The sequence below is a fragment of the Gallus gallus genome, chromosome Z, assembly GCF_016699485.2.
Source record: "Gallus gallus isolate bGalGal1 chromosome Z, bGalGal1.mat.broiler.GRCg7b, whole genome shotgun sequence".
In the NCBI taxonomy this organism is placed as follows: domain Eukaryota; kingdom Metazoa; phylum Chordata; class Aves; order Galliformes; family Phasianidae; genus Gallus; species Gallus gallus.
Genome location: NC_052572.1, coordinates 45,451,227 through 45,479,156, shown reverse-complemented (window position 1 = coordinate 45,479,156; position 27,930 = coordinate 45,451,227). Strand labels below are relative to the sequence as shown.

Below are 27,930 nucleotides of genomic sequence, written 5' to 3'. Positions count from 1 at the left end.
AATTTGATGATAAAGCTACATGTATAAATCTGTACTTAGGCAATCCAGGACTGCTTGAAAGAGACAGAAAGCCTAACACCCTCCAGTCAAGTTTTGTACATGGGTTGTTGAAGACTGGTGCAGGATGTGTTAACTCTGTATCAGAGATCTGAAATAGTTTAGGACAGTTTCTACTTGAACAATCAGCACTGTACAGCTGCAGCAGAGCAGTAGAACAAAATGCTCAGTGTTGAGGACTAATGACCGCAGTACATAGGAGGTTTTGAAAGACAAATGCAAACGTGAACTATGTGATTTAGAGGCAGAATGAGTAAAAGCAAAAAAAGATGAAGAAAAAAAAATCTCTCAGCAAAAGTGCTGCAACTGGACTTTTTTTTATTATTTATTTTTATTGTAGTTCTGCATAGACTGAGCAGTAGCAAAGACATTTTTCAGTGTCAGATTGGGTTGAAACAGACCATTTTGATAAACAACAACAAAGCAGCAGAAAAAGATTTGCCTTTCACTGGGAGGCTGGGATTTGTCAGAGTGGTACCACAGCAGCCTAACTGGTCATGGAACCACCCTCACCTCACTTTGATTTTTTTTAAGTTTAGCTTGTTCCTTCTTGCTCTTCATTTTGACTGTGAGCTTTTCAAGCAGGATCTCTCTCTACATATAAGAACTTTATTGTTTTGGTTAAATATGCTGTGATGGGGGCTTTTGGATGCTGACCCAAGGCAGACAGTAAACAGAAAGAAAAAACAACAGTAGCCATGTTTAATATCACAAGATTTCATTACATTTTCTGCTTTCTACTGGTTTTTCATTGCTGTTGAACACCCTGGAAGGAGAATGAATACAAACTAATTTCTTGTTTCAGTAGTCTCAGTTTTTCATGCTTGAGAAAATTGCATAGGTAGTGGTTATATATGAGTGAATTCCAAATGTCTTAACAGGTCGAAGAATCTGGCATCTTGTTAAGAACATACACATAAGTAGTTTCAAAATTTGAAAAGAAATTTGTTTCTTTTGAAAGTTGTGATATTTTCCAACATCAGTAGAGGCAAAGATGCTGTGTCTCCGCTGTGATCTGAGTGCACTTTGTGGCATATTGTAGAATCTTAGAATCACAGAATCATAGAACCAAACATAGGTTTAGGTTGGAGGGGACATTTAAGATCACCTAGTTCCAACCCCTTGCTGTGGGTAAGGCTGCCACCCACCAGATCCAGCTGCCCATGTCCCCATCCAACTTGGCCTTGAATACCTCCAGAGATGAGGCATCCACAGCTTCTCTGTGCCAGGTGCCTCACCACCATCTGAGGAAAGAATTTCCCCCTGAAGTTTCCCCCTAACTAATTCCCCGCTATTCTAAATGGTCCCCCAGCAGAAGACCTGCTGTACCACACTGTCCACCCAAAGCAGGCTGCTAATCCTGGTTAGTGATGTCTCACAGGCACAGCACAGCACAAACAGGTACCATGTTCTCCCTAGGCTCATCCAAACATGGTACTGCCTGTATGTATTCTTAGACTGAGATACTGTAAGAGTAGAAACAAAGCCATTAATAATGCAAGGTGAACAGTTTTGGGAGGGAGGAATGTTATAACTTCTGGTGTAGAGGGCTTGTGTGTGTGTGTGTGTGTGTGTGTGTGTGTGTGTGTGTGTTCAAGTCTTATCCAAGGAGGCACTATGAAGAAATTTCTAAGGAAACCCAGAAACTGTTTAATTGTTCTGTTCCCACACTATATTGTCTGGGCATAATAAAAGGAACGTGAGCCCCATGTCTCTAATTTGATACCCTCAGAAAGTCTCTCATTCTATTCTTGCCAAAGGGAGACATCTACTCCACTTTAATATTTCCTCTAAAAGTAATGCAACTCTTGGGATTTAATCCAGCTTCCATAGAAGTTGGTGGAAATGGAAAATTCTTAATTGATTTCACTGGGATACAGTGATTATTTATTTACTTATTTCTTGTCAGATTAGGTCATTATAAATACATCCTTCATTCTTAAGGGAGTAGCATGGGAGACAGGTAAACGAATTTCACTTCCATGAAATCCCTCAGTATACTTCAAATTTAAAATGAGGTAAGGAAAAAAATAGAAAAATGATCCAAAAGAGTTAGCACTTTTTTTTTTGTTTGTTTAAACTCCTGCAAGTATATGCCCACATACGAAGCCCAGATTGCCACTGTAAGTCTCTCACAAATGAAGTATCTTACAGTGCCAATCTGTAAACTTCCAGTAGCAACTACCCGAGATTTTTGTCAGAGAGTCCCAACCATTCCTGAAAGTGGTGGGAATCTTCTGGTGCAACACAGCTATGTGGAACACTGGTTGCCAGCAGCATGCCTTTGCTCTCACTCCTACCTGTCCTAAACATTAGTAAAGCTGTGAGAAACATGTTCAAGATCAAAAGTTTCTAATCAGGCAAAGGTCTCTGTGAAGAGCAGTTTATTCATTATTGCAATAATGGGCGCACACACCCTACTGACAAGGGAGAAATTGCACAACTGGTCAATGAAATATATCCCATTATACACCCTGGGTCTGATTGCAGGTAAAGCCTCTCCTGGCACTCATTGTCTGAGCATCTCAGCCTCACAATCTTCCAACACTGTTGCTACAATACACTTCCATAGCTATGGTCACACTTCCATACAATGTCTGTTACCAACCTATTGTCTTCTGTATGTTCTGTACTTTTTATGGCGATAGGATGACAATATTTTCACTTGTTCTGTCTCTCCTTTACCCCAGTGCCTGTGCCAATTCTATGTAGGTCAGAACGCCCCAGCCTCAACTTTACTCTGTTCAGGAGTTTTCTTTGTAAAGGTTACTTATCCTATGCTATATACAGAAAATACTGAAAATTTCCACTGCAAAAACACTATCTACCTTTCACAAAGTTGTCCTAGCACTGGCAAAGCATAGGTTAAGAAATATCTTCAAATAAAAGCTTAATGCATTAAGCTTTTGGATTTAAGTGTTTTTTAACTGTGCTAACAGTTTTCGAGGAAGATTTTGGCTTAAGCTCCTGCTGCTTCAGATGCCTTAGGGGCAGGCCTCAGAATAGAACTGGCTATGTATAACTCGATGGTGACAAAATACTAAGCATTCAGGGAGCAGCATGTCATTCTTAGTCCTCTACGCACTGAGGCAATCTGCTTGCTTTAAATGTTCTGCAGACCTTCTTCTTTCCAATAAAAGCAACCAAAACCAGTAGCAGCAGGCAGTGTAGTATGCTGACGTTGCTCCCTGCTTTGAATTCCCAGCTCAGTGGGTGGAGCAAGGATGTGCAACAACGGCTGAGCCACCTCAGGTCGATATGGCTTTATCCCGCCAGTAGGCTGCTTGTGGTCCCAACAAAACAAGTGGTGCTTCATCTGTTTCCAAACACACATTTGGACCAATAGGACTAAAAATACAGAAACTGAAAAGGAAGCAATCACATGGTGGACATAAAACACTAAAGTATATACTGAGTTTCCAAAATTGCACATCCTTATATCCTCGAGGGCACAGCTCTATTTATCTCTATTTATATATCATCGCCATTTACTGCTCAGCTGTGAATTGTTTGAAGAAAAAGAGAGTTTCTGTGAGATAATTCAGCACACAAATCCTTGGAATGTTTTCCTAGATGTATAAATAAGTGATATATTTTATTTGGTAGCTCCCTCCTGCTATTCTACACATTTTCACTGTAATTTTTTTTCCCTGATTTATGCACGCTGTAATCAGTCTCTCTGTCAGCGATCTTTAAAGTGGAAAGCAATTCATCAACATTTTGGTTGACTATTTTTGGAATGTTGGAAAAGTAAGTTACATGAACTAGCCTGACAAACTCTTGAACTTGTTCAGGTAGTGTATGTGCTCTGCTCATGAACAGGATCTATGCTAGTGTATTTTGTTTATAGAAATAACTGTTCTGGAACAAACAGTTGAAATTTACTCAGGTGCAATAAAAACCTACTGCTTTTTGAGAGATTGGTGGAGTTGCTGTAAATTTCAATGGGAGTTTAATATCTGAAGAAGCTCCAAGATCTTCCAGTTTGGAACCTGAATTACATTTAATATGCATTTAAAGCCTCAATTGTTTTTAAGTTTGCCCACCAGCATTGTCACATGGTGCCTATTTTTTTCTTTGCAATTGCTCAGAGGACACCAAACTCCACTCCGGGACATGCTTATTAGCAACAACTAGATACATCTATTTATGGGTGATAATCAGTGTGCATTCCTGTATTTTTTTCAGATGAACTTATCTGTATAGATTAGGCTGGGGGCTTTACTGCTTTCCCCTCAAATATTTTCTATAAATGTTTCCATGGCATTAGAGAGGAGAGACTTGCCTGCAAGAGGTGAATATTAGAAGTCCCAAGATTTCTTTGAGTCCTCTGCACTACAGCCATTTCCTATTGTGCTACTGTCCCTGCCTCTAAAAGGGGGGTTCCAGAATGTATGAAATACAATACAGAACATCAAGCCTTACTTACAATTCATTGCAGCACCAAACTGTTGGCTACCCTAGTAAAGAGGAAGACTCTCTGTGGCCTGACCTCACTAGAAGGAGGTCATTGTGGTGGAAATGAACCTTAGGCCTTCATAGTCTCCCTGTACCAGCCCCCGCCTCCTGCACTGCTCCTGTTATTGGCTGCCAGGCAGGTGCTGAAGGCACAGTATCAAGATACACCCAGAGGGGGTCCATACCTATGAGTCTACTCAGAAGGACATATTTGGATAACCTTTTAGCTTACAGCTTACCGATTAAGTCATAAGAGTGAAGTTTTTATTTATTTATTTATTTATTTATTTTCTTCCCCAGCATGAGTTCCAATGTTTTAGAGTCCCTTATTCCAGAATGTTTACTTTTGTCTCTGGACATAGCAGGATCATACTTAATTCAGGTGAAATATCCCAATGCTCTGATAAGTTAGACAGCAATGCAGGTACAGATGGCATCTAAGGGAAATTTCCCGTGTTTCCCTTAGTTTTCTGAGGAAAGAAAATAAATTAAGGCCAAATATAGACACAAGAAGGGAAAGAGAATGGTTGATTAAATACTCCTCTGTCAATTTCGTGCCACAGGGGAGAAAAGGCAGTCACTCAAGACCCAGAGGAAATATACTTTCAGAGAATATTTGAATTTACAGTACAATCATCTTGCAGACCTTTTTGCTGCTTCAGGCATTAAACTAGAAAAATTGTATTCTGAATGCCTGTAGTAGCTGAGATTACTATTATGTGAATTGGGTGATTGGATAGCCCCATTTTCACAGCTAATTCTCCCAAACACATAAACGTGAAAATCTAAGATTCCTTTCAGGCAGTTTTCATTATTCTATTAGCTTTCTTTTCAGATTGAGTTTCTCTCTCTCTCTTTTTTAATTTCCTATTCAAATAAATAAGGTTTTCTTACCATGCTTCAAGCTGTGAATGCTGTGTAAATCTGTGTGTTCAACATAAAAAGATAAAGTCTCAGATTTGTAAGTTCCTATAAGTTTTTGTTGCCCTTTATTATTGCAGAGAAACCACACAGCAGAGAGTTGGTGAAATCTCATCTGCCTGAAAAAACTTTGTTTGACTTTTTACCACACTGTAGAGAGAGAAACCCTAAGAAACTAGAATTTATTAGCTCTAGCAAACCTGGAACTTCATACTAATATTTTATTGTTAGTATATCTTAGTCACATTTCAACTTACAAGTATGCTTTTGTCCTTTCATAGTTCTGTTGCTACAAAAGACCGAGATTTCACTTCCCATTGCACACCTGAGACCAGAAATCAAAATGGAAGTTGTCATCCATTTTCATGTCAGGAAGACATTTTCCTGCCAAATATTATGGGCAACATCTATGTAGTCTGATATCTTGATTTAATTATACATACAGCATTGCTGATTGCATGTAGCTGTAACTTTCAGTTATTCACTATGTCCATAAACATTTTGTTTTCATTCCCTCAGCACCTGTGAAGAACTTTCCACTTCTACAGAGATGTTTACTCACCATTCACTTGTACTCTGTCCTCAGTGTCATTTGCTGCATCAGTGGTCTTGCTCAGTTCAAGAAAAAAAATACATGTTCAGGCCTGCCCCACACAGAAAACCATGCCCTGCCATGGCAAACTGTGTCTGGCAGTGCAGCTGGACAAGCAAGCCGCAACTATGCTTCACTCAAGCAGGAATCAGTGAGGCTGATGGCACAGTGATAAAAAAAAGCTGCATAACCTCACACACACATTTCTCTACTGTGTGTATGGCATTTGATATTAGTTTTTTGATGGACTGTCACATAAGATAGCCTCTGGCTTTGCCTGTGAGCTTTCTAAAATTCTCCCAGTTCTATTAGCAGTCCTAAGGATTCATATTTTAAGGAAAGCTCAGTATGTTTTTCCCCTACATCATCTAGTTCTGTTGTGAAACCCCAGCTCTTCTGGCCAGTGCTATGGACACGAAATAAATGCCTGTACTTAATGATAGTATTGTTTGAGATCCCACTAGCAAGCAATAAAACATAATGCTTCAGGGCACAGCGTTGCTGTTCACATGCTGAGGGCAGTTTCTTTTCCTTTTTCGTCAACATGAATGTCCTGTTCAAAACAAATGTCAGTCTCCGGTGGCTTGAGACTGAAATTTATTCCAAATTAATGTAACAGGTTGGAAAGAGACAAAAAACACCAGCAATATGTAAGGTGATGTAACTTGCTGCCCATTACGTAAAGGAGGATAACTGTGTCTTAATGGAATGGCTAACTGCTCAGCGAAGCACCACTGCAAGCAGGCTTTTAGTACCACCCATCCACATGTCAAGTAGAATTCTGTTTTTAAATGTCCAGCTGCAATAAATAACAAAACCAGCAGCAATAGAAAAGGTATATTGCAATTTATAAGAGTAACTGAGCATGAACCCTCCAGATACTAAGTGATTAAAAAAAAAAAGATAAATATAAAAAATAAAAATAAAAAAATAAAAAAAGATGAAAAAGACCCAGACACTCAAAATACCGTGTTACAAAGCTATAAACACACACATGGTAAAAAACGGGTCTTACTGAAGACAGGAGCATATTTCCCACTGAAGCCATTTGATCTCTAAGGACAGCAGAAGTTTGGGATGCTTCCCAGAAGTTAGGAGACAAAAGAATCACAGAATCACAGAATTGTAGGGTCTGGAAGAGCTCTCTAGAGATCACCAAGTCCAACCCCCCTGCAAAGCAGGCCCCTACAGCGGACTACATAGGTGGGTCTTGAATATCTCCAGAGAAGGAGAGTCCACAACCTCCTTGGGCAGCCTGTTCCAGTGCTCCATCACCCTCAGTGTGAAGAATTTCCTTCACATATTGGTGCGGAACTTCCTATGCTCCAGTTTATGGCTATTTCCCCTTCTCCTGTCCCCACAGACCAATGAAAAGAGGTTGCCCATATCCCTTTTTTTTTGTATCAGGGAGCCCAGAACTGGATACCGTTCTCCACTTGAGGTCTGACCAGGGCAGAGTAGAGGGGGAGGATCACTTCCCTTGATCTGGAACGCAGGACCTCATTGGCCTTCTTGGCCACAAAGGCACACTGCTGGCTTATGGCCAACCTGTCATTCACCAGGACCTCAGGTCCTTCTCTGCAGAGCCCCTCTCCAGCAAGTCATCTCCCAACCTCTACTGATACTTGTGGTTATTCCTTTTCAGGTGCAAGACTCTACACTTGCACAGTTAAACCTCACCTGGTTTCTTACTGCTCAGTTCTCCAGTCTATCCAGGTCTTGCTGAATGGCAGCACAGCCTCTGGCATGTCAGCCACTCCTCCCAGCTTTGTATCATCAGCATAATTGCTGAGGGTGGATACTATCCCCTCATCAGTGTTGTCAATGAAGATATTGAACAAGACTGGACCCAGCACTGACCCCTGAGGAACACTAGACACAGGTCTCCAACCAGTCTGCACTGCCAATCACAACCCTCTGAGCTCAGCCAGTCAGGCAGTTCTCAACCCCCCCTTGCTGTCCACTCATCTATCCCACACTTTCTCAGCTTCGTTATCAGGATGTCATGGGAGACAGCACCAAAAACCTTGCTGAAGTCAAGGTAGACCACATCCATTACTCGCCCCCCCATCTGCCCAGCTGGTGATGTCATCATAGAAGGCTACAAGGTTGGGCCAACATGATTTCCCCTTGGTGAGTCCATGCTGACTGTTCCTGATGACTTCTTCCGATTGCCTGGAAATGTCACCCAGAACAAGCTGTTCCATCACCTTTCCAAGGACAGAGATAAGGCTGACTGGCCTGTAGTTCATCGGATTCTCCTTCTGGTCTTTTCTGATGACCACTGTGACACTGGCTATCCTCCAGTCTTCAGGCACCTCTCCTGTTCTCCAAGACCTCTCGAAGATGATAGAGAATGGTTTGGCAATCACCTCTGCCAGCTCCCTCAGCACACGTGGATATATCCCATCAGGGCCCATGGATTTGTGCACATTGATGGCCCACGTTTCACAGAGAGAATAGAAGTCCCTTTAGAGGTACAAAATGTGCCTGACACCAGATGTAGCATTGAAATATATATTTTAAAGCAAGAAACAGAATTATTGTGAAAGTACTAGTAATTTCTTTTCATGCTCCTTCAGCAAAAAAAAAAGGGGGGAGGGGAAGGAAAGAATTAAAGAAAGCAAGAAAGAAAGGAGGAAAGAAAAAGGAAGGAAAGAAGGAAAGGAAGGAAAGGAAGGAAGGAGGGACGGAGGGAGGAAAAAAAGAAGTGGGTACTCATACTGTTACCAGGAAAAGAGTTGTTATCTTGACATTACTCCTCAGTTAAATTGAACTATTAACGGTAGTGAGATAAGGTCACTTGGTTTGCAGTTCAGAACCTCTTGTATGGTCTGATCCCGAAAAACTGTGACTATAAATCTAATGCGGGTGGCAGTTAAAAAAAAGAAAAACAAACAAACAAACAAACTAAAAATGAAAAGGAAGAAATGAGTTAATTTAAAGACCAAAAACAAAGGAGCAATGTCAGCTTTTGAACACAGTCTGGATGCTGGGAGGGATTTAAGTGATTTGAGACATACTAAGTCACTTCCCTGAAGTTGCCTTTGATTTGAATTTTTTTCCAGAATGAGTAAGAGAAGCTTCCTAGGAAAACACTTGAGCTTAATCAGCATTACAAATGGGGTAGATCTGCAAAACTCTCCATGCCATCAGTAAGACACTTGGGAATATTAATAGTAATGGTGAGAAAAAGTATATGTCCAAGAGGATTCCAGGGGGTTTGCTCTCATCTCCTGACTTTTCTGCCAAGTTTCACAGCGGCATCTCTCAGCAAAGCCTGCTTTCCACAGTGCCTAAAAGAATGGCCTTCGGTCTCTTGTAAATCCAATACAACCCATATTTTCATAAACAGGAAAACAAAGTTAAACTCGAGAGTTTCTGAAATAAATAAATAAATAAATAAAGTGCAGCATTATTTATTATTTATATCAAAATAGCAAGCAGAAGCCAATCTAATTGGAAATTGCTTAATGCCAAGCAATGTGCAAACACAACAGGAACATAACATGCACATTAAACAGACCAGGCAGCAGAAGGTGAGAGAGGAAACAAAGAAGTAAGTTAAATAATTACAGCTTTCTGGGACCGTATAAATGTGTACAAATAAAATTCAGGGAAGTACAGAAAGTATGTTAGAAATCTAATTATCAGCGCTGGATCTTGAAAAGAAAATAACTGTAAAAAAAATGTTTTGTGGTATTGCACTTTTATCAGGAAAAAAGAAAAAAAAAGAGCAGTGAATGAAGACATTGCACAGAAACAGAGGAACACCATGGTGTTTGTAGGTATTGCACCCACACATTGTAACTTGGTCACAGATTTGACTGCAGGCTTAAAAGAAGCAACAAAATCACTGCAGCTATTTACTGAAGCTCCTTTCTGACAGAGAAAGTGCTGAAATGGAATGGATCTGCAAAAACGCCCCTTAAGTTTACAATTGGTGAGTTGCTTTTGTTTAAAGATCTAATTTTTACGCACAGAAAAGCTCTGGGGTACTCTGCTAGATTCAGGCCTTTACATGTTAAGTGAGAAGTGATTGAGCTGATAAAGCACATGCTCCTTTCCACTCTCACTTTCCTGGTGAGTGCTAAATGTGCCTCATGATCCCTGCTGACAGAGTACCTGAGCTTGTGCATCAAGTGTATATCCTGTGAGTCTAAGTCAGAAAGAAAGAACTGCTACCTATAAAGCTACAAAGCATATGGCATGAGCCTCCATGTTGATAGAACATGTGGAGGGGTTGGTATCCCACATCTGTGCAAATTTGGAGGACTTGCAGGGACTTCCAGAAAAAAATAAAGATAAAATAAAATAAATTGGAGAAATAAAGGTCTTCCCTTACCCTGGTCTTTTTGTGAGGAAGGACTGGGGATATCCACTATGGGAAGGTGGAGATCCCCATGGAAAGATGGAGATCATGGTAGCTTTCTTTTTCAGTAGCAGACCAAAGGCTAAACTTGCTCCTCACCTCTGCACCACCTGTCAGAGCTGTTCTTGAGTCTGGCTCTTAATGTTTGGACTCATCTTCAGTGCCAGCTGTGAACAGACCCTGGCAGACTCTGGCTGAATGAACAGAAATTAACGTTGCCTCTCACAAGTTGAGCTGCATTAGGGTCCCCTAACTCCTTGCTTGCAGAAATAGCAATAGAAAACACCTCTGCACAGACTGCCACGGGAATGCACAGGGTTAGGTCAGCAGCATGGGCCTGGCCAACTGCAGCAGCTCCATATATTGCTGACCACATCGCTTGTAGCTGCTGTCCACACTTTCCCAGGACACCCATGACAATGCCAGAAATAGAGTAACACCATGGTGTCTGTAGGTATTACACCCACACATTGTGACTTGGTCACAGTTAATGTGTTCAATTTATTTTTTATTTAAAACAGAGAACAATGCATTGCTAGATTTGGAATTATTAAACTTAATTTTTCCCTTTTAAAAAGCAATCATTCTTTTGCAAACATGATCAAAGCAAGCAAAGATAGATTTCTCTTTGTTGCGTTTGGAATGCTAACTGCCATGCACTCTGGCACACAGGGTGGGAGGAATGTCATTTATCATCAAAGGTTCATTCAAATATTGAATTATTTATGCTGTGACAAATTTCATGCTTTGGCATGAAGCCCTGAGGAAGCAGGAGAGGGGAAAACAAGATTCTGAAAGATAAACTTCCTTTCTAACTTTAGATATGGAAGAAGTAATTTTAAAAAAGTCATCAGTAATGGGAAAGAAATGCAGAGAACAGTCACTCTGTACTCAGAAGGACACAAGACAAGTATTTGCAAAGTGAAGACTGTATGTATGGCTGTGCTTTTGGGTAGCTCAGAGTACAGACTGTTCATCAGAGCATATTTATCCAACTCATTTCAATCTATTGAAGGGTTGTTGCAGGCATGGCTGGCTCTGTACACAGCTTGTTTCCACGTACAATGTGATTAGTGCTCTGTTAGTAACTACAGCAGCCTGGCCCATGACTGTCCCCTGACAGCTTCTTGGCACAGTGTAGCTGGACCTCCCATGGTGCTGCTGGACGCAGCTCAGAGACATTGGGTGCTCACTGATTTGTGCTACCAGGACCAGCAGGATGCTCTGGGCACATGGCAGGGAAGATGCCCAAGACTATGAGCATTACCATAAGCTGCCTAACACAGAGAATGATGAATGTATACAACAGTGGTGCTCCCAGTGTGGGCAGTTCTCCACAGGAAGAATTCCTGTATAAGCAGGTTTTGCCCAATATCCTGCAGCGTTCCTCTGATTCATGCACTTCAGCACAAAGTCTGGCCAGTAACATCTGGACATTCTCACTTAAATCACTTCCTAAGTGCACAGTGTGGAAGCGACACACTGAGCAGTATTCTTCATTATCCTTCTGGGATATACACTACCAAGACAGGACAAAGTTCTGCAGAAGGTTTTTTTGTACAAATATGCCTAGTTATGACATTTCTATTAAGATATTGAGCTTTCTGCATAAGCTGCTTCTCTAAAGATCTTATGTCAGCATGTTCTCTTCAGTATTTCTTCAAAACTACCTATAATTTTTCAGGAGTCAAGAATTGAGAAACTGAGCTAATGAAAGAAAAGAAACTTGTGGCTAGAATGACTGGGTCTTCATCCAAACTCTGGATTGTTTGCCTGATCTACCTAGTAGCCTTCTATGATGGTATTAACTGCATCAAAAGACAAGAAGTGAGCCACTGATGTAATCTGTTTTGACTCCAGTAAGGCCTTTGACATAGTCCTCCATAACATCCTTTTCTATAAATTGGAAAGATATGGATTTTTTGGGTGAACTCTTTGATGAACAAGGAACCGTTCACAAGACTGTACTGTATTGTCTTAATGTCTCAGTATCTGGATGGAGATCAGTAACAAATGATATCCTTCAGGATTCAGTACAAGGAGTGACGATCTTCAATATCTTCATCAGTGACATTGACAGCGGGGTCAAGAGCACCCACAGCAAGTCTGTGGATGACATCAAGATGTGCGGTGCGGCTGACATGGCAGAGAGATGGGATGTCATCCAGAGACACCAAGCCAGACTTGAGCAGTGGGCTCAGGAGAACCTCATGAGGTTCAACAAATCCAGGCAAAAGGTCTTGTACTGGGTTGCAGCCACCCCTGCTATCAATACAGTCTGAGAAACAAAAAGATTGAGCATAGCCCTGCTGAAAAGGACTTGAGGGTACTGGTGGGTGGAAGCTGGACGTGAGCCAGCAATGTGCTCTTACAGCCCAGAAAGCCAACCGTACCCTGGGTTGCATCAAAAGAAGAGTGGCCAGCAGGTTGAGGGAGCTGATCTTGCCCCTCTGCTCTCAGGTTCCAGGTGAGATCTCACCTGGAATACTGTGTCCAAATGTGGAGTCCTTGGTACTGGAGTGACATGGAGCTGCTGGAGCGTGTTCAGAGGAGGGCCACAAAAATGCTTCAAGGGTGGAATACCTCCCCCTAGGAGGACAGACTGAGGGAGCTGGGGCTATTCAGCCTGGAGCAGGAAAGTCTCTCGGGAGCCCAGAGACCAGCCTTTCAGTATCTATAGGGGGCTGTAAAAAAACAGGGAACAGACTCTTCAGCAGGATCTGTTGTGACAGGACAAGGGGAAATGGTTTCAAACTATAAGTGGGGAGACTTAGACTGGATATAAGGAAAAAGGTTTTTAAAGTGAGGGTGGTAAAACACTGGAAAAGGTTGCCCAGAAAGATGGTGGATGCTCTGTCCCTAGAGACATCCAAGGTCAGACTGGATCAGGCTTTGAGCTATCTGGCAGAGCTGTGTATGTCCCTGTTCATTGCAGGGAGGTTGGACTAGGTGACCTTTGTGGCTCCCTTCCAACACAATTCTATGATTCTATGATTCTACGATTCCATGATTTGGTTTCTGGTTTTACCATGGACTACCTGTATGACCTAAGGCGAGCTATATTGTTTCTTTATGCAGCGATTTCTCATCTTGAAAATGGCTACAATAGTATTCTCTCTGTATCGTACAATTCTCATGAACTAAAGTCCATTGAGAAAAAGGAGAAGTTTAAAACCAATGCTAACAAGGGCTGCAGTAGCGCTTTGCAAGCACCGGATAATGTCCACTGTCTAAACAGGTGCATGAAAAATGCCGCTGGTGTGGCTGATTCATACTTTAGTTTGGAAGTGAATCTTTTAAATATTTATTTATTTAAGACAGTGCATGGTCAGCAAGTGGTGTGGAGAGCACTCTGCTCAAGACTCCTGGTGCTGTAATAGCTATTTGGGCTTGGCGAACCAGTTACTGCTTCACCACCACCCTGCTGTCGATAAGATGGGAAAGGCCATCAGCAAAATGAGGGGCCCGGTGCTGTGAACGGTCCAGCCCAGAGCTTTCTGCCGTGCTCTACACTCCCCTCTCCTGGAGCTCTGATCTGACCGCATCAGATCTCGCTAACTGCTTTCCCACGGCCTCTGCAAGGACAGCGCACTACCGCCGATGACTAAGCAAGCAATTAACCCCTTACACAGCACAGCGCAGCAGGTGAGGCGAACCCTGTGACACGCCGGGAGGGGTCCGGAGCTGGGCCTGCAGGTTGCAGGCTGCTGAATGGAACTTCCTGCTAACCACGGCAGCGGCCGGGCTGCCGGCGGCTCTAGTGCCTTATAGAGGCACCGTGTGGGGTGTGCGGCGGCAGCTCGCCGGCCGGCACGACACAGCACAGCAAGGCACAGCCATGCCCTGCCCTGCCCTGCCGGCCGCCGCTGACGCAAGGCCTCGCTGCGCTCCGAGCAGAGGGAAGGGCCGGCAGGGGTCGCTGCGGGGCCGGGCACATTCTCTCCCGCCGCTGGCGGCGGTTTGAAAGCGCTCTGGCGGCGGCAGCGGAGAGGGAGCGGGCGGCGGCAGCCGCCGTCGCTACCGGCCGGCCTCCTTTGTCCCCTCCCTCCCAGCGCCGAGCCGAGACCGGCGCGGAGCTGGCCGCTCGGGGATCCGCTCCCCTTGCCACAGCAGCGCTGCCGAGGTCGCCATCTTCACCTCCATCCACCCCGCCCGAGAGCCTCCCGGCCGGGCTCGCAACACCGCGCCGCACCGCGCAGGGAGGGCGCTCGGCCGGGAGCGCGAGAGGGGGCCTGCGCCCGCTGCATGTGACTGCCCGGGCGCAACGGACGCCCCGCCGATCGCATCCGCATCCTCCTTGCAGTCGCCCCGCAGCGCGGGGAGAGGCGCGGGGCGCCCGGCGGGGGGGTACGGAGGTTCCGAGGCGCAGAGGGCAGACAAAGGAGCGGGCGCCGCCGTGGGCAGCGGTGAGTGACGTCGCGGGGGTCCGCCAAGCCCGAACCGCCGGTGCCACGGGAAGCGGCAAACAGGGCAGGGCTGGACCGGGCCGGACCGAGCGGGGGTACCGATACCTGGCGTCGGGGTAGGACCGCTCCCTGCCCGTGCGCTGGCGCTGCAGCGGGGCCTGAAGCGATGCTCGGCCGGCGGGCTGCGGGCACGGCGAAGCGCGCTGCTCTCTGTCGTGCTATCGGGCAGGTGCCGAGGCGGGCGGGTGCCTGGGGTGCGGGCCTTGGGCCCGGCCTGCGGGGGGCGGGGGCAGGCAGGCGGCATAGGCGTGGAGCGACCCCAGGGTGGTGTTGTGGGGGGGCGCCCTGAAGGCCGCGAGCTTGCCATAAATGCAGCCCGATAGTGCTTCCTCGGAGGTGCGGCCGTGTGGCAGCGGAGGTGCGCTTGCCCACTGAGTGGGGGGTTCGACTGCCTTTGACCGCATCTAAACGTGTGCTTCTACCAAAATCTTGCTGTTACAGGCTGAGAGAACATAAGGTCCCGGGACTTTTCGCTCTGAAGTTGATATGATTTAAACTGTAAGTCCACTCATTCTGTTCTTAAAGATGGATGGATGGATGGATGGATGAATGGATGGATGGATGGATGGAGGAATTATCTCTCTCCTACTTTTTTTTTTTTTTTTTTTTTTTTTTTTGGCTACATTAAACTTCAGATGCAAATTAAATGAAATCCTAAACAGAATTCTGACAGCCATTGCAGTACATCTTTACAGTACTGTAATAACAGGATGCAAAACTGAAGTGGTTTGTAAAGCCCAGGTGTACCCTTTTGTAAAGCCTGAGGCTCTGTTTTTGTGTATTTTGTTTGGTGCTGAGTCTTATTTGATCCTAAAGGACAAGTGGCTGCCATTGAATCTCAGTTCAACAGGCAGGGAGCCCTTGTAGCAGTAACACTGATGTGCTTCCTTATATTTAACTGAATAAATCAGTGTTATGTGTGAGGAATAAGCACATTCTAAGGAATGTTTAGTCAATGCCATTTGCTTAGGTAATCTGATTAATGATAGCTCAGTACAGGTACAGGGATGTTTCTGAAAGGTATCTTTCACATTTGTGACATAGTCACAATTTTGAAAGACAAAATAACTTACAGTGATTATTTTTTTGAGGTTAGAAGGGGCTGTTGTCAATGGAATTGTAGAGAATATTCTAGCAAATTACTGCAACCACTAATGAACTAAGTGGAAGCTCAAATAAGTAATTAAGTCATGCGCTATATATAAATTCTGATATGTACATAGATTTGTTTACCAGTATATACATCATTGCTCTTTTAAATCTAATTTCACCTTAGAATCTGGATATAGTTGTCTGAATACCTGAAAATATTTTGCTAATATAGGAAATGTTTTCAACACAGTTTCTGCTTTGGGAAAAGGAGGCAGTCATTTTCATAGCAGATCAATTATTCCGTGTTCAAGACACTGCCTTGTGGAGTTTCTGAGTATCTAGACCAAAGGTGTTTAGGTCAGAAACTGAGAAATTATTTTGTATGGTTTATGATATATCCTAATCCATTTCTACACAAGATGAAGAAAACTGAAACTGTTGGCAGGCGCAATTTGTTGTCGAGAAATGCTGTAGCTGTATCACATATTATCTTTTATTTAAAGCTGTAAAGCTAACCGTATACAGACAATTTACCTATACTGTAATACAACCACACAAATTACTTTGAAGAATCATGGTAGTTCTGACCCTATAAACATGTCAGGAGTTCTGTGGTGGCTTGCAGTGTGGCCATCTAAGGGAACGCCTGTGGAGGTGGTGGCTTGTCATGATTGAAAAAAGAGAAATGAAAATGTTTCAAACATCCTGTCATGTTTTCTGCTGTCAAAAAAAAAAAAAAAAAAAAAAAAAGTTGGGCTGCCTTAGAAATTGAAAGGGAGAAAAGAAAATGCAGTTTATGTTCCAAGCGACTTTCTGAATGTTTTTTCTTTTTTACTACTACTTTTCTTCCTAGCCATCAGAGCATTCATTGCAGTGATTAGAATACTACTCCTAAAGTAGTGTCAAGAAATCGGATTACGTCCTATGAAAATGTTACAGTAAACAGGAAATATTAAAAGTTCACACTTAACGTTTTTCTCTGGTGTATAATCAACACTGTTCTGCTTTTCTAGGGGTGATGGTTCATGGTGGTAAAGTAGTTTGTTAATCAGCAGTCCCTGGGTAGTCTTGCACCTGGTAACGTGGACAAGCCTTTTGGAGCTTGCCCAAACCCTTTAGATATTGGTGCCAGACCTTTTGACCATCAAAGGTGGAGTGTGTGTTCGCATGTGTGTGTGTGGGGGGGGGGGTGTCTCTTTCATCAGTAAGATTTCTTGCTGGCAGTGCAATACAGGATTATGTAAATAAAAATGATTTTTTTACACTGTTGACACATGGATTACAAGGGGAATATTTCATTATGGAGTATATGATTGAGGTGGCAGTTTCTTGGAGCTAAAGAATTTTTTTGAAGTTAAGAATAGTGCAGAGATATTTCGTTTGTTTAATGGGATCATAGACCAACCTTTAGGCATGAAATGTAAAGCTGAATTAAATTACTCAATGATATAGCAAACTGCTTCCCAAAAGTACCTTTCTTGCAAGTCTTTTTTTTTCTTTTCCTTTTCTGGTGGGAACTTGGCTTGCTGTGAAGTGGGAGATTGTATGTAAGCCTGGTGCACTACATGGCTAAGAAAATCTCTTGCCAGTCTGCTTTACACATGCAATAAAGACTCAATTTAGCTCTGCTTTGAATGCAGATATCACTGGGTTCTGGTCAGTGTCACTGAGCACTTGGATATAATCCAAATACAATTGACTTTACCTACCTTTGAGTGATCCCTTGGCTGTTCAAATTAGTTTTCAGTCTTTTAGCTGCAGCTCTTGACTACACTTGGGAACTTGAGTGTAGGAGTTGAGTAGAAATTTCACATCAGATATATTAGTTCAACACATGTTTTTAATAGGTAGGGTTCTATCTAATACTAAAAAGTATTGCTTGACATAAACATACACCTGAACAGGCCACTTATCTTTGGTCGCCTCCCTAGCTCTGGATTTGTGTTTCTCATGGTATGCCTCTCTGTGCAGATATGAGAAAATGGGAAGTCAATAGCATGGTCCTTCTTACAACCTTGCTAGTACCTTCCTCTGTCATGTTAATGAAAATGTGCTTGCTAGTAACTACCAGTAACTACCCATCTAGAATATTGATCTCATTATGTCTCCTACTAGTAGCGTTTTTCTGCAAAGCACATAATTGAGATGTGTGAAAATGCTAGCTAGTTCTGATGCCTTAGGTACAAAGAAAAGCATTCTTGTTTTTGCTGAAGGTTTGTGGGGAATTTGCTGCTATGTACTCCATATATGCGGTTGGTGCATAAATGCCCATTTTCTAATGCAATTTTATCAATTCTTACAGCATACTGTAGCAGGACTAATATTATAGAGGCTTTTTTAGTATTAGAGCTGTTTTGCTATTTTCCTCGTGGAACAGATGTGCTATAGAAGCTAAGTGTATATGATGATGACTGCACAAATAAATAATATGTTGTTGTTCACGAACAAACTTTTGAATAGACTAGATTGACATAAACTTGGGAGTAGAGAAGAAAAGGGGGCATGAAAAGAGAAGTGTTTTTGTAAAGCAGTGGATCCTTTTTTTTAAAAAAAAAAAAAAAGCAGATTTCAAGCATCTCATAATTATTTAAAGATTTGAGGATATTTTGATGATGCAAATGATACAAGTCAGTCTTGCATTATTAGTATCTTTTTTTTTTTTTTTTACTGCTTTACTACTGATGATGTCAAGAAATAATGATAAATTTAAGACAGAGCTACCTGAAACAAATGAAAGTGGATAAGAGAAAAGCCAAACAGTTGCGCTGAACATGTTGAAGCCTTGAAGGCTGTTGTTACACCTAATGAGTAGAATGAAGAGAAAATTAGTGGTGAGAATGCTGGCTGGTTTTGACAGAGAATGTTATAGGGAAAAAAAAAAAGAAAAAGATGAATGATTCAGGAGAGCACTTTGTGAGACTCTGTTCTCAGTGCCTGTTGTACAGCTGGGTGTTATAGTGCTTGAGGACCCCTTCAGTCTCTTTTTTACTTCTATGTGTTGTGTGCAGTTGTAGTTTAATTTTTCACATCAGCTTCTTAGTCTAGTGATAACTACTGTCCTACTGAAGTTTAACCTGGCAGGTACCTCAGTACTACACAGGCATTTGCTCACTCCCTCCTCTCAGTGTGCTAGGGGAGAGAATCAGAGGAAAAAAGAAATAGAATTCATAGACTGAGATAAAAGCTATTTACTAAGAAAGAAAAGGAAGAGAGAAATAATAGCAATAATAATTACATGCTAATAAAATAAGTGATGCACAACATAGTTGCCCACTGCCCACCCAACGATGTCCAATCAATTTCTGAGCAGCATCAGCCCCACAACTGCTCTCAGTTTTATAGGTTTTTTTCACATGATGCCATATGATATGGAATTCTAAAACCATAGAATCATTATGGTTGGAAAAGATTGCTAAGATTGCCCGGTCCAACCACCATCCCATCTTCACCATGCCCACTAAATTATGTCACTCAGTTCCAGATCCACATATTTCTTGAACACCTTCAGGGGCGGTGACTCCACCAACTTCCCAGGCAGACTACTCCAATTCCTGAGCACTCCTTCTGAGAATAAATTTTTCCTCATACCCAAGCTGAACCTTCCATGGTGCTAATTAAAGCCATTCCCTCTTGTCCTATCACTGTTACATGGGAGAGGAGACTGACTGCTACCTCACCACATCCTCCTTTCAGGCAGTTGTAGAGAGTGATTAGGTCACCCCTGAGCCTTCCCTTCTCCAGACTAAACAATCCTGGTTCCCTCAGTCACTCCCTGTAAGATTTGTGCTCCAGACCCTTTACCAGCTCCATTGCCCTTCTCTGGACATGCTCCAGGGCCTCTGTCTTTCTTGCAGCAAGAGCCCCAAAACTGAACACAGTACTTGAGGTGCAGCCTCACCAGTGTGCCAAAATGTATGCGTGGCTCTCATTGAGGGGTGGTCACCTCCCTACTCCTACTGGCAACGCTGTTTCTAATACAAGCCAGGATTCTTGGCCACCTGGGAACACTGCTGGCTATCAGATCCTTTTCCACCAAGCAGTTTGCCAGTCGCCCTGCCCCAAGCCTGTAGCTCTGCCTGGGGTTGTTGTGACCCCATGCAACATGCAGGATCTGACACTTGGTCTTGTTAAAGCTTATACAGTTCACCTCAGCCCTTTCATCTATTCCATCCAGATCCTCTGAAGGACCTTCCTACCCTTGAGCTGATCAACACTTCCTCCCAGCTTAATGTGACCTTCAAACTCTCTGAGGGTGCACTCAGTGCTCTGATCTGGGTCATCAGTAAAGATTAAACAGGACAGGCCCCAATACTGATCCCTGGGGAACACCACTAGTGACTACCAGCTGGATTTAACTCCATTTACCACTGCACTCTGGGCCCAGCCCTTTGCCCAGCTGGCAGTGTACCTGTCCAGGCCATGGCCTGCCAGCTTCTCTAGAAGAATACTATGGGAGACAGAGTTAAAGGCTTTGCTGTAGTCTAGGTAGTCTGTAGAATATCCCTTTGGACAGTTTAGATCAGCTGTCTTGATTCTATCCCCTCCCAGCTCCTTATGTCCCCCAGATCCCTGTCTGGCAGGACAGTATGAGAAGCTGAAAAACTGGAACATTCTTGGCTCTGTGGAGCACTGTTCAGCAACAACTAAAATATCTGTGTGTTATAAACATTGTTTTTACCAGATACTATGAAGAAAATAATTCAGTCCCAGCTGAAACCAAGACATATCCTAAGGGGAACAGAAGTTTCTCTTTGTAATTATGTTCTCTTTTCCAAAAAAAGTAGTTTTCTTGCCTGTAGTGAAGGCATGCTTATGTGAGTGCTCTCCCATCTTTCTAATCAGTGTTATAATTAAGACACTGGTTTGGGAGAAGATATAAGAAGGAAGACTTAAGGTGTCAGTTTTATCATCAGCAGATCTTGCAAGCTTTCTGAGAAGTCACATATGTCATTTTAACTTCCTCCTCTGACTTACTTATCCTTCTCTCCAATCAGATCAGTAATGTTTGTTATAAAATGTCTAAGCGAGAACAGATACCTCCTCTGTACACATACAGCAGTGCATCAGAGTGATATACAGGAGAAAGCAAGCTGCTGACATCTTCACTACCTGAAAAGCTAGAATCTGCTGCTTATCATGTTTCAAAGTTAGGGTTATTCAACAGATAGCTCAAATAGAAATTGCTGAGTTACATTCCATGAATTACTTATTTGCCTGAGGTTGAAAATAAAGCTCATAATGCAGGCCAACATCTAGCACTGTCAAGAGTCTGTTGTGCTACAGTTACCTGTGTACCATGATTTGGTACTGTGGTTATTAGAAAATTGTCAGTTGCATTCTCTGCTGGGCACAATTTGAATCCGTGTAGAGCTGTAGCAGAAGTATTATGATTTGTGTTAAGGCTTGTTTGTACTGTTTAAACTGTCTGCATTGTAGGAGATGTGCTAGAGAAGAAATAGTGATTCATCTTCATCACAGTAAAGGAGGAATTTTCATATAGAGATGAGGGGTTCCTAGTGCTAGGAGATCACTTATACTGACGACAGCTCTGACAAAGTGTTTTCACATCACAACAGAAGATGGTATTTATTGTTGTTCTTTAGGCAAACAGACAAACTATTCTAACTACATCTAACCAGTTAAGTTAAAACAGCTTGTTTTATCTGTATATGAATCACAGTATAAGGGCAAAACAATGCATGAACTAAGTAACTGCTGAAGTGGGAAATTTCCATATTAAACTTAGTACCTTTTCTGTCCAAGCATAGGCTTACTTTTATATGGGGTTTTTATCACTATTATTTTACTTTCACCTTTTGGAAAGGGATCTTTTTCCTCCTGTAGTCATCAAGTAAATTTGGAGAATGACTACTTAAACCTTGCGCAAAAGCAGAACTTTCATAAATTGGTTTTCTCACAAAAACAGTCACAGTGAAACATTGCATTACTATGTGGAAAGCTCTTTGTTACTTTTATTGGTTGCTTTATCTTGTGGCTCATGCTCCATAACTCCTATGCTGACTGATAGCATTTCTTTTAATTGGCCCCATGTGGTGCAGCTATTCTCGTCAAACACTAGTTGCTAAAGGAACTCCACCTACTCCTATAAAGCTTCCTGAGTACAATTTTTTCTCTGAGCTCAGCTACCTGTTTTCCTCCTTAACCATTACAGTGAAAGCTAGCTTGGCCAGATCTTCCATATTGAAGTCCCTTTCAAATAAGCTTTGTTTTGTAAGCTTTACTCTTGAGAGAAACAAAACAAAGTAAAATTGATTTAAAAACCAGTTTTAAGTTAAGATCTGTCATGTTTACTCAAACTTTGTAAACAGATTTTGAGCTCCAGTAGATACTAATTTCTCCAGTCAAAACTATGTGTTGTAGTAGTTCAGGAGTAGGATTTTAGCTAATTTTCTGTGTCTAGGAAGTCAGTTTACTTAAAAGAAGTAGATTGAAGCTATTTTAAGTAATGTCTAATTTTTGTGTGGTAAGGATGGCGGAGTGGTCCTCAAATTATTGTTTGTTTGATATTTCATGTGCTTTTTGCTCATAAGTTTTTTTATTGTCCTCATACACATGGTACTTAACAAACAAACAAACAATCGAAAAACTTGCTTACAACATTGTTACCAAAAAAAAAAAAAAAAAAAAAAAAAAGAATCCCTATATACTGCCAGTTTACGGAAAAAAGTGCTATTTGCACTACTTTTTATGGGTTTGAGGGAATCATTTGTGGAGCTCGTCAAAGACTACTTATTCAGTAAGTTTTACTTTATTTTATTTGTATAATTTTATTTCTTGTCCTGTCAAAAATTCATCTTAGACAAATATTTAGGTGATCTACTTTTACTTCAAGCCTGTCACTAGTATCGCTGTGGCTGGTACAGCCATGGTTTGCTGCATAATTCAATTTTTATTTCAATATTGAAATAATGTCTTACTCTGAAAGATAAATATAGGTGTGTTCAGCTCTGTTATTTGACTCAGTTCTAAGCTGGTTTGAGTTACTTTACTTTGTGGTTCTCTTTAAAAATGGTAGTTCCATTTGAGACCGTATTGAGGCTCTTTCCAAGACTCTGTATGCCAGTATAGACACCTTTGAGAAACACATGGTTAACTAAACACATCTCTTCCTCATGTACCACCCTCCTGTTGCACCAGTGTAAAGCTTGTTATGAGAGCTTTAAAGAAAAAACTTGTAAGTCTTGCACTGGAGCTTCTTCTTCACCCATGTATTAATATTAAGCAGTTCTTCCACTTACTCCAGACCTTTTCCAGGAATTTAATAGGAGCAGTGTGTGAATCCTTTCAGTTTGAAGTATTTCAAGTAAAGCCCTGGCTATGATGAGTTTAGCAGTGAAATTATCACTGAGATCCTAAACTGTATCTGAAGCAGGTCAGCCAGGTTCTTCTGAATGCATTTGCACGGTATTTGTCATTACCTACAAGTCAGAGTTATGGTGAAGTATTGTTTCTTGAATCTCTTCATTGGAATCTTAATTACTATAGTTATATTCCAAGCTGTTTTACAAACAAAAGTATGAGACATTATCACAGTATATGCAGAAGAATCAAGGTACCAGGGGCTGTGGTGAATTTGTTTACTCAGGGCACAATGAACCAACAGTTGTTCGTTCTACCAGTCCTTGCCTTCTCTGTTTTCAGGATGCGTATACATATTGATAGTAAGATGATTCTTTTTTCCATCCTTCTCTATTTTTTTTTCAAAAACTTCTATTTGAAAAACATACCATTAAAGGTAAGCTGGGCAAAGTGGTTCCATTTCTGGGAAACTCACACCAGGCAGATGTGCTATAGTCAAAATAATGCATTTTAGTGAAATACTGTATAAATAAAGAAGTCCTTTAAAGAAAATATAACTATTAAAATAAAAGTCTGGTTGTTCTGAAAGTGGCATTGGTGCAAATAACTATTCAAATACTAACAGTATGCTAAATATGTGCTATTTCTTCTTTTCCTAATCTTCAAACTCAATTCCTTTTCCTTCAGGATCTGAAAGTACAATGTGAAGGCTTTGTTGCTGTTGCTTCTACCAGTTGAGGTCATAGTAAGACATCTTAGTAAATGTTTTGCTGTAAAGACAATTTTATGTGGATTTGATGGGTGGACCACCCGATGGATAAGGGATTGGTTGAATAGCTGCAGACAGAGGGTGGTGATTAATGGTTTTATGTCCAGGTGGAGGCTGGTAACAAGCAGTGTCCGCCAGGGGTCTGTCTTGGGACCGGTGCTCTGTAATATCTTTACCAGTGACATTGATGATGGAATTGAGTGCAACCTCAGCAAGTTTGCTGATGACACCAAGCTGAGCAGTGCGGTTGACAAAATGGAAGGACGGGGACCTCAACAGACTTGAAAGGTAGACTGGAGTGAATCTAATGAGGTTCAACACAGCAAAGTGCAAGGTTTTGCACTTGGGCTGGAGGAATTCCAGGCATATATACAGACTGGAAGGAGCAGTTCTTGAGAGTAGCCCCGAAGAGTAGGACCTGGAGGTCCTGGTGAATGAAAAACTTAACATGAGCCAGCAGTGTGCTCTTGCAGCTCAGAAAGCAAATGCTGTCCTGGGCTCCATCAAAAGACAGGTAGCCAGCGGGAACAGGAAGGTGATTGTCCCCCTCTACTCTGTTGGAAGGCACCTTCTGAAATCATTCAGCCCAACCCCCTGCTAAAGCAGTTTCCCTAGAGTGGGTTACACAGGAGAGCATCCAGGCAGGTTTTCAGTATCTCCAGAGAAGGAGATGTCTCCACAGCCTCTCTGGACAGCCTGTTCCGGTCGAGTGTCCCCTCTTAGAAGTAGTCAGAAACTGCCTAGATATGGTTGTGGGCAACCTGCTGTGGGTGTCCCTGCTTGAGCAGAGATTGAGCCTGTTGACCTCCAGTGGTTCCTTCCCACCTCAAACTTTATGTAACTCTATGGAAGTTGAACTGGGCCATTAAGGTATGCTGGCTGTTCCTGCCATAACATTTTTGAAAAGTACACTGTTTTAGAGACTTGACTGTGATCTTTTTTTCTTTTCCCTTTTCTCCCAGTTGCGATAAAGCAAAAAATAAAAAATAAAAAATTATTAGGAGGGAAGTAGAGCGAATTCACATGAATGAGAAGAGGTAGAAAAAACTAGATAGACTAATGCACCTGATCCATTTTCCACTATAATTCTCACCAATTTGTGCACAGTAAATATAATTAAGCTTTTAGTACACATAACAAATCATCCTTGGTGCATTGTAAATCAGATGTTTGCTGCTAGAGAACCACTAGGTTCTGTACTGCCAGGCTCCGCAAGTTCAGACTCTGAATCAAAATTACCAAAATGTTTAGGGTCTCCGATTCATCAAGTTTGATCAGTTTACCGTGTTCGGGAAGCCTATGGAAAATTTCTAATGTAAAAGGTGACAGCTCTACAGAGACCTCACATTTCAAAGTTGTCATTTTGAATTACATATTGAGCTACTGGTTTCAGATGTTTGAAATTCCTTCTTTTTGCTCTTCAGCAGTGTTGTAGAGCTAGCCTGCAGGAACACCTTTTTAAAGGGGGTCAGAGTCCAGTAAGCAGCAAAATACTTAGCTTTTCTTTCTTGAACCGGATCAGTTTGCGCTGCTTTTAGCCTGGTCAGACTGTTTTAGATTTTTTTTTTCTTTTAAATTTAAGTTAGTCCCTGCGCAGTCTTGAAATATCTGTTATGGTGTTTGAGTACAAAAATGTTAATAAGGAAAGCAGAAAAAAAAAAAAAAAGGCAGCATTCTGCCATTGTCATTAACTGAATATTTTATGGTCTTTAATTATTAATAAGGCTGTGACATTTTTAGGAGTGTTAGGTGAGCATTAGCTCAGAGCCTGAAAGATTTATACTTCCACAGACTCCAAATAGAAGTGTGCTTTGTATTAATGAACAAGAGAGGTCAGTTGTTGCCTTGCAACTAAATGTTCAGCCTTTTACCTCTGACTGTTTTCGATACGAAAGGGAGTATAGAGAGTAGAAACTGCTTCAGCTGGTACTCTACTGTATTTTTACTGCAGCTTCCCTGCAATGGACCTGAGGTGCTTCATTAGAGTTGATTCTTAAGGCCAATATGCCACTCATGAAATATAACTGACAAAATTTGCATTTTAGTTGGCTGTTTTAGATATAAATGTCTCCACATAAACTTACACCTTTTATTTCCTAACATTACCAAAATCATGAAAGTTTTCCCTTTTCAGACCATTCTGCAGTTCCTATCATGACTCTTGTTTATATCAGCCATGCATGGTATCCAAGTTCCCACTGAATTGTATTATAGCTATTCTTCATGTGTCCTTGGAGTTTTATAGGGTGCTCCTTAAGCCAGAGGCTTTAACACATAACCACTTGCAGTGATTTTTCTCACTTACATGATCAGAGTTGCTTGGCTTGTTGCTCTGAACTGCTCACTTGCATAGTTCTGAGCTGACACCCTGCCACTGAGTGAGAATGGAAGTTGGGCAGAGGAGGTGGAGTTGTGAAGTATCTTAGATTCAGATGCAGAGAAGTAATGCTTCTTTGAATCCAGTTTTGCTTTTAGTTTTCAAATAATTTTACTTTTTAAGCTGCTTGCGGTACCCTCAAGGGAGCTGTAGTTCACTGTAGCTGAGAGACGACAGCATCTCTCTTTGCACAGAGCCACACTGAGCAGCAGAGTAGGGCTCACCATGCATCAGATATGGCGGGAAGCACGCTTCTGGCGTGGGCCTGCCTCACTGCTGCTTTGCAACTGTCCTCTGAGGCTGTGGAATGTCACACAGCCTTGTGGGTTTGCTGTGCTGAAGAAAACTGTGGTCTCATCAGTCTCTCAGCTCAAATACTGAGAGCATTTCCAATGGGCCATGAATGTCGTGGCAGCTGAATTGAGGTGAATGCTTTGGGAGTTGGCATCAGTGTCTCTCCCAGGCTCAGATTGCTTTAAGCACTGAAAGCCTGGAGGACGTTTCTGCTCTCAAACTGTTTTCTCACAGTAATTCTCAGACTCATCCTTTTGACATTTTTAGAAATGGGTATGATATTACCTTTTTTCCAGTCACCAGGGACTTCACCTGATTGCCACGACTTTTCAAGTATCATTGAGAGTGGCTTGGCAGCTACATCAGCTGATTCCCTTAGGTCTCTGGGAAGCATCTCATCAGGACCCATAGACTTGTGGAAGCTCAGGTTCCACAGGTGGACATGAACCTAATCTTCACTTATGGTGGGAGGGACACTGCTTCTCCATTCCCCCTCCTACCAAACCAAATGTCTGAGGGCTGTGGGACAAGTAATTATCAGGGAAGACCGAGGCAAAAAAGCTGTGAAGTACCTTAGCCTTCTACATGTCTGTCCTTACCAGCTTGCCTGTGTCACTCACTGGGGCTGGAGGTATGCCCTCCTGGACTTTTCTTTTCTAGTAGAGGTACCTGTAGAAGCCTTTCTTGTTCTTTTTGGCATGCTTACCAAGTTCAGTTTAAGCTGGGCCTTGGTTTTCTTGACCACATCCCTACACAACCTAGCAGCTTCCTTATACTCCTCCCATGGTAGCCGCCTCTGTTTCCACTGGCTGTGCATTTTTTTCTTGCTGTTCAGTTTGACCAGCATGTCCTAGTTCAGCCTGGCAGGTCTCTTCCCTTCCTTTCCTGACTTGCTACACCTGGGGATGGAGAGCTCTTGCGACTGGAGGAAAGCCTCCTTAAACACCTGCCAGCTCTGCTCTGTACCCTTGCCCATGAGGACAGTTTCCAAGGGTGTTTAGCTGACTAACTCCCAGAAGAGATGAAAGTTAGCTTTCCTAAAGTTTAGCTTCCCAATTTTACTCTTCACCTGTTTCATATTCCTCTGGAGTGTGAACTCAACCATAGTGTAGGAATGGGATGTTGGTTTTGCATTAGAACTAACAAGATAAATATATTACTAGTACTCCTTTCCTAGTCTTTTTACTTCATCTGGGGTCTCTGATAGTCTTC

The 27,930-nt window shown here is 42.2% G+C and overlaps 2 protein-coding genes across 9 annotated transcripts in view; one reads left to right on the top strand and one right to left on the bottom strand.

Moving 5' to 3' along the window:
* The window catches only part of LOC101749463 (actin-1-like), a 33,778-nt gene extending 18,722 nt beyond the window's left edge, over positions 1 to 15,056 (bottom strand). For both annotated transcript variants that reach the window (XR_213814.5, XM_046905665.1), the window contains exon 1: positions 14,912 to 15,056. The gene's annotated coding sequence lies outside the window, so the exon portion shown is untranslated. The remainder of the gene's footprint in view (positions 1 to 14,911) is intronic.
* CDC42SE2 (CDC42 small effector 2) overlaps positions 14,446 to 27,930 on the top strand; it is a 90,567-nt gene continuing 77,082 nt past the window's right edge. For 6 of the 7 annotated variants that reach the window (XM_004949253.5, NM_001302117.2, XM_046905491.1 and 3 more), the window contains exons 1-2: positions 14,446 to 14,806; positions 15,308 to 15,364. The gene's annotated coding sequence lies outside the window, so the exon portion shown is untranslated. Of the gene's footprint in view, positions 14,807 to 15,198; positions 15,365 to 27,930 lie in introns of those variants that run through there. The other variant, XM_046905492.1, reaches the window with a different exon arrangement.